Raw genomic sequence first — 10,491 nt, 5'->3', positions numbered from 1 at the left:
AAGTTTTTAAGCCTCCATCTTGCAGAATTAATTTTGTAAATCAGGCACTACCAAAGATTTTTAGTTAAGCACGATTAGCAAGTTAAAACAAGTTTATTTATGCTTATGGAGTTTTCTGGGGTTTTGTTTTTTATTTTTAGAAACAGGATTTTGCTATCTTCTCCAGGCTGACCCTGACCTGGGCTCAAGTAATCCCCCTGCCTCAGCCTGTCAAGTAGTTGGAACTGCTGATCTTTGCCACAGACTTTGTTTTATTAATAGTATCTGAGCTAATGATAGTGATAATTTAACTGCTTAAACTTTAAAAGATAGTGATAATTGTGTACTGTCCCTTTTTTTCTTGATAGTGAAATTTTTAATGTTCAAATTCATAAATTGACAAATTCACATTTTTTTAAAAAGAGTACAGAGACTTAATCCTCTATTGCTAGGTATGTTTTTCTTGTTCTTGTTATGTTCATATGTACTCCTACCTCATATTTTCACAGACCAGTTTATTACCAGAAAATTAGCATAATTTGTATTCAAAATGTTTTGGCGTTTACTCTTGGAAGCAATCAAACGGCAAGGAATATAACCTTAGAAGCTCAGGTTCTGTGGGATACAAAGATCGAAAACATAGGTGTGAACTCTTTCCAATTAAAGGATTGGTGTGCATAACTTTTCCACATCTATGTACCAGTGTTTTTATTTAGTACATTTCCTACTTTTTTAGAAGCTTAATTATGTGCTTGAAAAGCAACATTAATGTAAATATTAGTGCCACGGTTTGAGTGTGTCCCTGCAAAAGCATGTGTTGGAGACTTAAACCCTCATGCAACAGTGGTGGGAGGTGGGGCCTAATGAGAGTTGACGAGGGGCTCTGCCCTCTGAATGGATTAATACCGTTGTTTTTATAAAAGGATGTGTTTTTGCTGGCTGGAGCACTTTCACATTCTCATTTCCCAGTCTTAAAATGTTCTAAGGATAAACAGACTAGGACAGTATCTAAATTTTAAAATGAGTGCTTCAGTTAACAAGAAAGGAAAGGCCAGCTTACATGTTGGGACATTCTTAATATTGCAGGAAAGATCTTCACCAATTATCTGATTATGTGGATAGGCTGCTTTACTTACATTTTTTAAGTAACCAGAAACCCCAAGAGTAGCCATATATATTTACAGTAGAAACTTTACTAACCCCTTGCAAATGAGACCTATAACTTTAAAATAATCAGACCCTTTATCGAGACTAAAGAATTCTGAGGAAACTTGCTTGTGGACATGGTTTTTATTCCCAAGTACAATGTAAATTTGGAAGTGAGCCCAAGTTTTCTATATAGGAAATGTGTTAGAAAAATATGCAGCTGCATATTAACTCATTGCAACAGAAAATAAAAGAATCTCTGAGATATAAGGAAGACATTTAATCTCATAAGGTAGAATTTAGTCTGATCAGTTCATTTAACAGACAAGCTTCATCAAGAACTTAAAAATTGAGCTGGGGGGTGTAGCTCAGTGGTAGAATGCTTACTTAGCATGCTTCAAGTCCTGGGTTGTATCCCTAGCACAAGGAAGGTGGGGCAAATCTTATTTGGCTGGCAGTAAAAATCCCAATAGGGTTTTTTGTGATATCTATCTGACATTATGAGTCTAGAAATGGTGAGACATTCCCTACAACTAGTAAGACATGTTATGAAGTAGTGATTGAGATGGCATGGCATTGGTATAAGGATAAACTCAAAGAAAATGGAACAAAATAGAGACCTCAATGCAGACCAAGCTTATGTGGTAGTATGATCATCTTCTGTTTCTAGGTCCTTTCTCTGTTCTTTTATTGTAAAAGACTAATCCTGTAGACTACCTGACTACCTTCCCCTATAGCTTCAATAGGGATTAGCCTCAGTGAGGCCTCAGCAAGAAACCTGAACATGAAACTGATGCGTGAAAGTTGCTACCTAGTTGGACAGTTGCTTAGGGACCTAGAAAAAGAAAAATGGAGGCTGGTAAAGAGGAGGAGGAGGAAGGAGAAGAACCCTATATATGTGGACCTCTAGGAATGAGCACAGAGTGTGAAGAAACTCATATACCATGCAAATGCCCATTGCAGAGAGGCTCTCACTGAGGAAGTGGAAAGTCCTTTGGATGTGAGTTGACTTCTTCCTAGACTCCCTGATGCTGGCTTGGTGGAGCCACATAGAATGATCATGGCCGCAAGAATGGATGGATATGTCTGGCTCAGCAATATGGATTTCATCATTGTGGCTGATCTGGCTACTGCCACTGCTGAGTGTCCAATCGGCCAATGGAGACCAGTGCCGAGGCCCCAAATGGCACCATTTCCCAGGAGGGGTTTTGATGATAACATAAAGTTGGACATTTTAATGACTGTATCAGTTTATACCATGCTCTGGTACTTAGATTATGAACTTTTCTTTTGAACCAAGGAATGACAAGAGTAATCAGTTTTTATCCAGAAGCAGGAGAACTATCCCCAAAAAATAAATGCAAAAGGACAAAAATAAGGGGGCTAGGGTTATAGTTCAGTATAGAGCAGTTGCCTAATATGCTTGAGGCCCTGGATTTGGCCCCCAACTCAAATAAATAAATAAGTTGTTTTATGATTATATATGCCATGAGTTACGCTAATTGATGTAGTAAGTATATACATACACACCACTCTCATTATTATATTACTTTTTGGAGACACATACCTTTGTGTTAAAATATAAAAATATGCCTGACAACAATAAATACCAAGTTTAGGAGAGAAGTTACCTCTAGAAAGAGGAATGGGGTAAGAAATAGAGTTGCCAAAGAACTTATATGGAATGTATAATGTCTTTTTTTGCAGTGCTGGGGACTGAACCCAGGGCCCTGTACATATAAGCACTCTACCACTAAGCTATGCCTCCTAACCCCCAAACTTATAATACCTGGCTTTTTATTTTCCATAATTTATAACAGAAACAACAATTGTATTTGTCAAAGTAAATATCCATGCACACCAGTTAACATCTGCAGTATCTTGATGGGCTTTGATCACTTGGACACAACAGCCACCACTCCTTGGGATGTCACTCACGCCTCCAGCTTAGTCTCCTTTTAGGCTTAGGGCAGTTAGTCTAAGTTTCAGTCAATAGGCACTATCCTCTGAGCTCAGCTAGTTCTAACATACCAAAAAAAAAATTGCTTTTTCCTGCTAACAAGTGTGTGAGTAGACCTCTAAAATAAATGAACTTGCATATTACTGAGGGTAAAGTTCAAATTCGAGTTGAATTCAAGCTGAAATTTCTCACTGAAAGTAAACATGTCAAAGGCAAAAAGAGGGTGGCTGAGAAACTTAGGATCTCACTTCTCCACAGAGAAAAGTCCAGAGTAATTTCAGCCTTCACAGAGCTCCATGGGTCACATCCAAATCTTAAAGATTCTGAATTAACAACTCCTTGAATGACAGCTGTTCAGTGTAATAAGAGGCCAAATGGTTCAAGGCTTCTTGTTCTTATTTCAAAAATACTAACAACACAACTTCATGACCAATTTCAGTATTTTCAGTTAAAAGTATTTTCATGACTAAAGTAAAAATAACTGAAAAAATCTAATAGTTTTTATCACTTTGGGATATTCTTCTGGTAATATTATATATAGCCTTTTCTGCTCTGAGCTAATTTAACAGCAAAATACCCAGAATATGAAACATAATCATCATGTCCCTTAGCTTTTAATAAATAGGGGATGAATGCTAATTAAAACATTTACTTTTCGCTAGTGAGAAACCTGTACAAAGTGATTTTTGTTTGTTTGTTGATGCCTGAGATTGAACCAAGACCCTTACTCATGCTCAGTATGTACATTACTACTGAACTACAGCCCTCACCTGTACAAAGTGCTTTTTTTTTCTTTTTGCATTGGGGATTGAACCCAGGGGTGCTTAACCATTGAGTTACACTTCCAGAGTTTTTTATTTTTTATTTTTTATTTGAGTCTCATTAAATTGCTTAGGGCTAAGTTGCTAAAGCTGACTTTGAACTTGCAATCCTCCTGCCTCAGCCTCCAAGTTGCTGGGATTACAGGTGTGCACCACAACATGTTTTAATGAAGAAACTTAGGAATGGTGCTACTGGTTTTTAAGACATTATAAATTTAAATTTTCACAATTTTCTTCCAATTAACTCCTGCCTTTTATTACTTATGATTTCAAGTATTGACACCTCAAGAGATGTATAATTTATAGCTGTAACATGTAGAAATTAAATAATCAAAACTATAATACAAATCCATCTCTGTAGCTCTAATTAGGAAGTTTGGGACTTAAGAAACACTTTTAAATCAATCTTACTGTATTTTGTCAGTTCAAAAAAGCCATTACCTATATACAGATAAATCTGAATTGTGTTCTAAGTATTGACCCACAGGAAAAAAAGTTCTTTCAGTCACCTTTAATCTAAAGTGAAATGGCTCATTTCTAAACTTAGGCAAAGTTCTCACAATGGTGCCCATATCTATGATACATTCACATGAAAAAAGACAAGATGTAATTTAAAATAATAAATGGAATTTTGACAGAGGGCAATTCTTGAGCAAGGCTACTCTTTAGCATTGTGTTAGGTTTTCGTGACTGTGACAAAATACCTGATAAAATCAACTAAAAAGAAGAAAGTTTTATTTTTGGCTCATGGTTTAAGAGGTTTCAGCCAATGTTCACTTGCCTCCATCCATTTGGGGCTTTGGTGAGGTAGAACATAGCAGAGAGAAGGTGATGGAGCAGAGATGCTCAATTTATGGCTTCAGGAGAAGGCGAGGGCAGAGAGGAGCTGAAGACATAATATAATCCCAAAGTCATGCTCCCAAGGATCCACTCCCTTTAACTAAGTTCCACCTCCTGAAGTTTCTAGCACCTCCTGATAGTATATTTAGCTAAGAATCCATCAATGGATTAATCTGTTGAAGTTAGAGCCCTAATGATTCAATCATTTACCAAGAGCTCCACCTCAGAATATTGCTGCATTGACGACAAAACCTTCAACATATGAGCCTCTGAAGGACATTCTAGATCCAAACTATAATAAGCATTTCCTTTGTCTATATTCAAACCTTTTCTTATGAATGCGTGTATATAGGCCAACAATATGATGCAATTCAACACACACACACACACACACACACACACACACACACTCACGCACAGTGAGGACAGTGTATGCATTAAGCATTAAGCATTTAGAAATATTGAGCTTGCCCTGTTTTTATTTAGACCTAAGGACAATTCTCTGGAGTAAGTTATATGGACTAATAAACATGAAGACCTGCCTAGAACTTAATAATATGAGCTTTTTATCAAAGATGTCCATGAAATAAATTCTTTATAGAAAGCTCGTTTTTCTTTTTGCTTGACTTTTTTTCATATTCACTTTTTAAAAATTTATTGGTGCATTATAATTATATATAATAATCTCTTTGCTTGAGTCTTATTCAGAAAATCATTAGGAAAATCATTTTACTCAATCTGTTAAATGCTATGTTGGCCACAGTGTTTCAAAAGATAGGCCTTTTTTTTTTTTTTTTTTTTTTTTTTTTGAGATGATTCTCATGTTGACCAAGCTGGCTCCAACTCATGAGCCCCTGATCCTCCGGCTCAGCCTCCCAAGTAACTGAGACCACAGGCTTGCACCACCCTGCTCAGCTTAAAGTTTTCAAAAAAGGAAAATTCATAGTCATTGTATATTCTTACAACAAGCAAACGGCAGGACAGTTTTTGTTGCTGAGAGGCTAAATTTTAAGAAGAAAGAAATTCTTTCACATTTGTAAGGGAGATCCAAACTTGACCTTGGCCTCCTGAGTTTTCCGGCATCTTGGCCACACAAATGGGTATTGGGTTTTCTCATTGACCAGAAAAATACTTAAAAATTTACCAAGCAAAAGCTTTCCTTATAAGGCTAAAAGGAAATATTCTAAGAGGTCTTTTTGGTTGTCCTTAAATACGTATTCTGCCCTCTTACATTCCTATCTTTAGTTCAAATCTTCATTCATTCAGAAAAACTGGCAGATTAAATTTTGTTCAACTAACACACTCCCAAAAGTTAGTGCTTCAGTAGTGAGACCAACAATGTGATGGAATTCAACAATAAGAAACAGCTGTTAACTCACTAGATAATGCCAGTGAAGATAGGAAAACAATAACAAAGGTCTGACCTTGTATTTGAAACTCATCTTTCTCTAGAAAACCTCACATTACTGTACGAGATATACATATTGCCTTAAAAACTTGATTTAAAAGTTAGTTTCATTCCTATTAATTAATATTTCCATAGCTACCCGCAAATATCTTGGCTGTTCTATTTGCTATGTCAATAATGGACATTGTGAAAGAAGATGAAGTAATTAAGTCTAAGAATTTCTAGAGTGGAATCAGGTGACTGAGAGGATTGCATGCATACCTGCTAAAGGTTAAGCCACAGACTGTTCCAATAGGCTTGGATAAACAATTGAACCTAGTTAAATAACCCATCACAAGAGGTTTTCAATTTAGAATTTCTGCCCAGTAAATGAACTGCCTCCAAAACCAGATTTTTGTGGAAAACTCTTATTAAAAACTTCTGCATGTCCCTTACAGGACGCTATTAAAAAATGTCCTGATTCAGTATACCCAAATTGCAATTCTTTGCTTTCGAAATAAATATACCAAATAACTGAACACAATGTTTTGCCCCTTGGTGAATATAAAGCCAACAAGAACAACCAGTAATAAGAGTGAAGAGGAGTTTATTACTTATACAAGTAAGGAGGATACTAGGGATAATCACCAAAGAAGTATCTCCCCAAATACACGGGCAATGGGATTTTATCAGGAAAACTAATGCATGTTCCACGAGTTATAATGAGATTATAATTAGCAATTTTTTACTCTAGTCACCTAGAAGAATGACTCAGCATCACTCAGAGGATTTTTTTTTTTTTTTGGACTGGTTCATGCATGTGTTTTTCTCTGGAGGGACTTCGCTGAAACAAAAATTTGAGCACACATATAACCCCAGCTACTCGGGAGGCTAAGGTAGAGAAATTGCAAGTTCCCAGACCAGCCTGGGCAATTTAAGAGACCTTATCTCAAAAACTAAAAAAAAAATAAAAGAGTTGGGGGTAGGGTTTATAGTTCAGTGGTAGAATGCCCCTAGGTTCAATTGTTAGTACCTGAAAAAATAAAATAAAATAAAGGAATGTTAGCAGTTCCTTTTTTAGGGTAGCAACATGCCCCCCTCCCAAGCATAGGAACTTGCCCCTTAAAAGTTCTTGCCTAGCATCTGTGTCCATTCCCCTCTTTCTCTCACTCTTTCTTTTTTCCTCTCTTAACTCTGTTACTGTCTTCATTGAGAAGGATCTGGAAATTATATTGACCTGTTACTTTCTTCAACTTTATAAGATCCTCCTTTTCCACATCAACTTTAGACAGAGGCTTTTTTCTTCTTCTGCCACGTTTGTAACTTCATATTATACTCATCTGATTTCATCTTAGGGTGTTCATCTTCCTCTTTCAATCATCAGAGCTTGCCTACAAATTCTGCCCTGCAGCTACATTTATCGCCATCAGACCTCCTCCTCCTCCTGCTTTCATAACCTATGTCATTCTCTCTTATACATGTTCATTTTAATAAATGGCAATCCATTTTTTTATTCTTTTTAAAAATTTATTCTAATTAGTTATACATGACAGTAGAATGCATTTTGACACATGATACATACATGCAGTATATCTTCTCATTCTTCTGGTTCTCTCTTCTTCATACATAATATAGACTTACACTGGTTGTGTAATCATATTTGCACATAGGCTAATAATGTCCTATTCATTCCACTATCGTTCCTACCCTCATACCGCCTCCTCTGCCTTCACTCCTCTCTATCTAATCCAAAGTACCTCTCTTCTTCCACAGTGCTCCCCCATTGCGAATTAGCATCCACATATCAGAGAAAACATTTGGCCTTTGCTTCTTTGGGATTGGCTTGTTTCACTTAGCATGATATTCTCCAGTTCCATCCACTTACCAGCAAATACTGTAATTTCATTCTTCTTTAAGGCTGAGTAATATTCCATTGTGTATATATACCACATTTTCCTTATTCATGAATCTGCCAAAGGGTACCTAGGTTTGTTCCATAGTTTAGCTATTGTGAATTCAGCTGCTATAAACATTGATATGGCTGCATCACTGCAATATGCTGATTTTATGTCCTTTGGGTATATCTGAGGAGTGGGATAACTGTGTCAAATGGTTCCATTCCAAGTTTTCTGAGGAATCTCCATACTGCTTTCCATAGTGGTTACACCAATTTGCCCATAGCAATTTGCCCATAGCAATGTATGAGTGTACCTTTTTACCCACATCCTCACCAACATTTACTGTTGCTTGTATCCTTGATAATTGCCATTCTGACTGGAATGGGATGGAATCTCAGTGTAGTTTTCATTTGCATTTCTCTAATGGCTAGAGATGTTGACCATCTTTTCATATATTTGTTGATAGATTGTATTCTTTCTTCTGTGAAGTGTCTGTTCAGATCTTTAGCCTATTTATTTATTGAGTTATTTTTTTTATGTTAAGTTTTTTGAATTCTTTATATATCCTGAAGATTAATGCTCTATCTGAGGTGTAGGTGGCAAAGATTTTCTCCCATTCTGTAGGCTCTCTCTTCACATTATTGATTGTTTCTTTTTCTGTGAAGAAGCTTTTTAGTTTGATTCCATCCCATTTATTGATTCTTGACTTTACTTCTTGGACTTTAGAAGTCTTGTTAAGGAAGTCAGTTTCTAAGATGAGAAGGTGGAGATTTGGGCCTACTTTTTCTCTTATTAGTTCTCTGTTCTAGTACCTAAGTTCTAGTACCTAAGTCTTTGATCCACTTTGAGTTGATTTTTGTGCAGGGTGAGAGTTAGGGGTTTAATTTCATTTTGCTACATATGAATTTCCAGTTTTCTTAGCACCGTTTGTTGAAGAGACTATCTTTTCTCCAATGTATATTTCGGGTGCCTTTGTCTAATATGAGATAACTGTATTTATGAGGGTTTGTCTCTGTGTCCTCTATTCTGTACCACTGGTCTACATGTCTGTTTTGATGCCACTACCACGCTGTTTTTGTTATTATAACTCTGTAGTATAATTTAAGTTCTAGTATTGTGATGCCTCCTGTTTCATTCTTCTTGCTAAGGATTGCTTTGGTTATTCTAGGTCTCTTATTCTTACAAATGAATTTCATGATTGCTTTTTCTAGTTCTATGAAGAATGTCATTGGGATTTTAATAGGAATTAAATCTGTATAATGCTTTTGTTAGTATGGCCATTTGACAATATTAATTCTGCCTATCCAAGAACATGGGAGATCTTTCCATCTTCTAAAGTCTTCTTCAATTTTTTTATTTAGTGTTCTATAGTTTTCATTGTAGGGATCTTTCACCTCTTTTGTTAGATTGATTCCCAAGTAGTTTATTTATTTTTTTTTGAGGCTATTGTGAATGGGGTAGTTTTCCTAATTTCTCATTCAGTGGATTCAACACTGATATATAGGAATGCATTTGATTTATGGCTGTTAATTTTATATCCTGCTACTTTGCTGAATTCATTTATTAGTTCTCAAAGCTTTCTGGTGGAATTTTGGGGTCTTCTAAATATAGAATCATGTTGTAGGCAAATAGTGATAGTTTGAGTTCTTCTTTTCCTATTCATATCCCTTTAATTTCTTTCTTCTGTCCAAGTGCTCTGGCTAGAATTTCAAGGATAATGTTGAATAGAAGTGGTGAAAAAGGGAATCTTTGTTCCAATTCTTGGAGTAAAAGCTTTAAATTTTTCTCCATTTAGAATGATATTGGCCTTCAGTTTAGCATCTATAGCTTTTACAACGTTGAGGTATGTTATGGAGATCTATTTTATAGTTATGCGCTTATGTCTAAAAAATTTGACACTGAGTACCAATCAACCAGACATTCCTGGTTTTTCTCCTAATTCTACATAATGTAACATAAAGATATGTCTTTTCCCACACCCTTCTAAACTTCATAGTACCACTTGACCAAGAGTTTTACCAAAGTCTGTGCAGTTTCCCTCAATTAGTTGTCTATGTTCTCTTTCTTTCTTTCCATTTCTTTAAAGGCTTATTTACATAGTAGATAGAGTAGCCAGACTTCTCTGCAAACTTATTTTATTTGGTGAATTTAAGCTGAAGTCAAGGATCTTAGATGTGAAAGGGGTCCTCCCAATGTTTTGGTCTTCCTCTGCCTTCAGGCATACACATATTTTCTCACTTGATAGACGATGCAACAGAAGCCCAGAGGAGTGATTTGTTTAGTCATACTTCTGTTAAATAAGGAAGCAGAAGATGGACTCTCGAGAATCAGTGGGAGATTGGAGAATGCAGCTGATTCCAGAGAAGTGAAGTCTGAGAAATTGGCACTTGTATTGAAAAGTTACCTGTGCTTAAATTCAAATTTGTAACACTTAAGGAATGTTAATAAAAAGAATTGAAA

This window comes from Callospermophilus lateralis, chromosome 4 (genome assembly GCF_048772815.1).
Source record: "Callospermophilus lateralis isolate mCalLat2 chromosome 4, mCalLat2.hap1, whole genome shotgun sequence".
Taxonomy (NCBI): domain Eukaryota; kingdom Metazoa; phylum Chordata; class Mammalia; order Rodentia; family Sciuridae; genus Callospermophilus; species Callospermophilus lateralis.
This window is presented reverse-complemented; position numbering follows the sequence as displayed.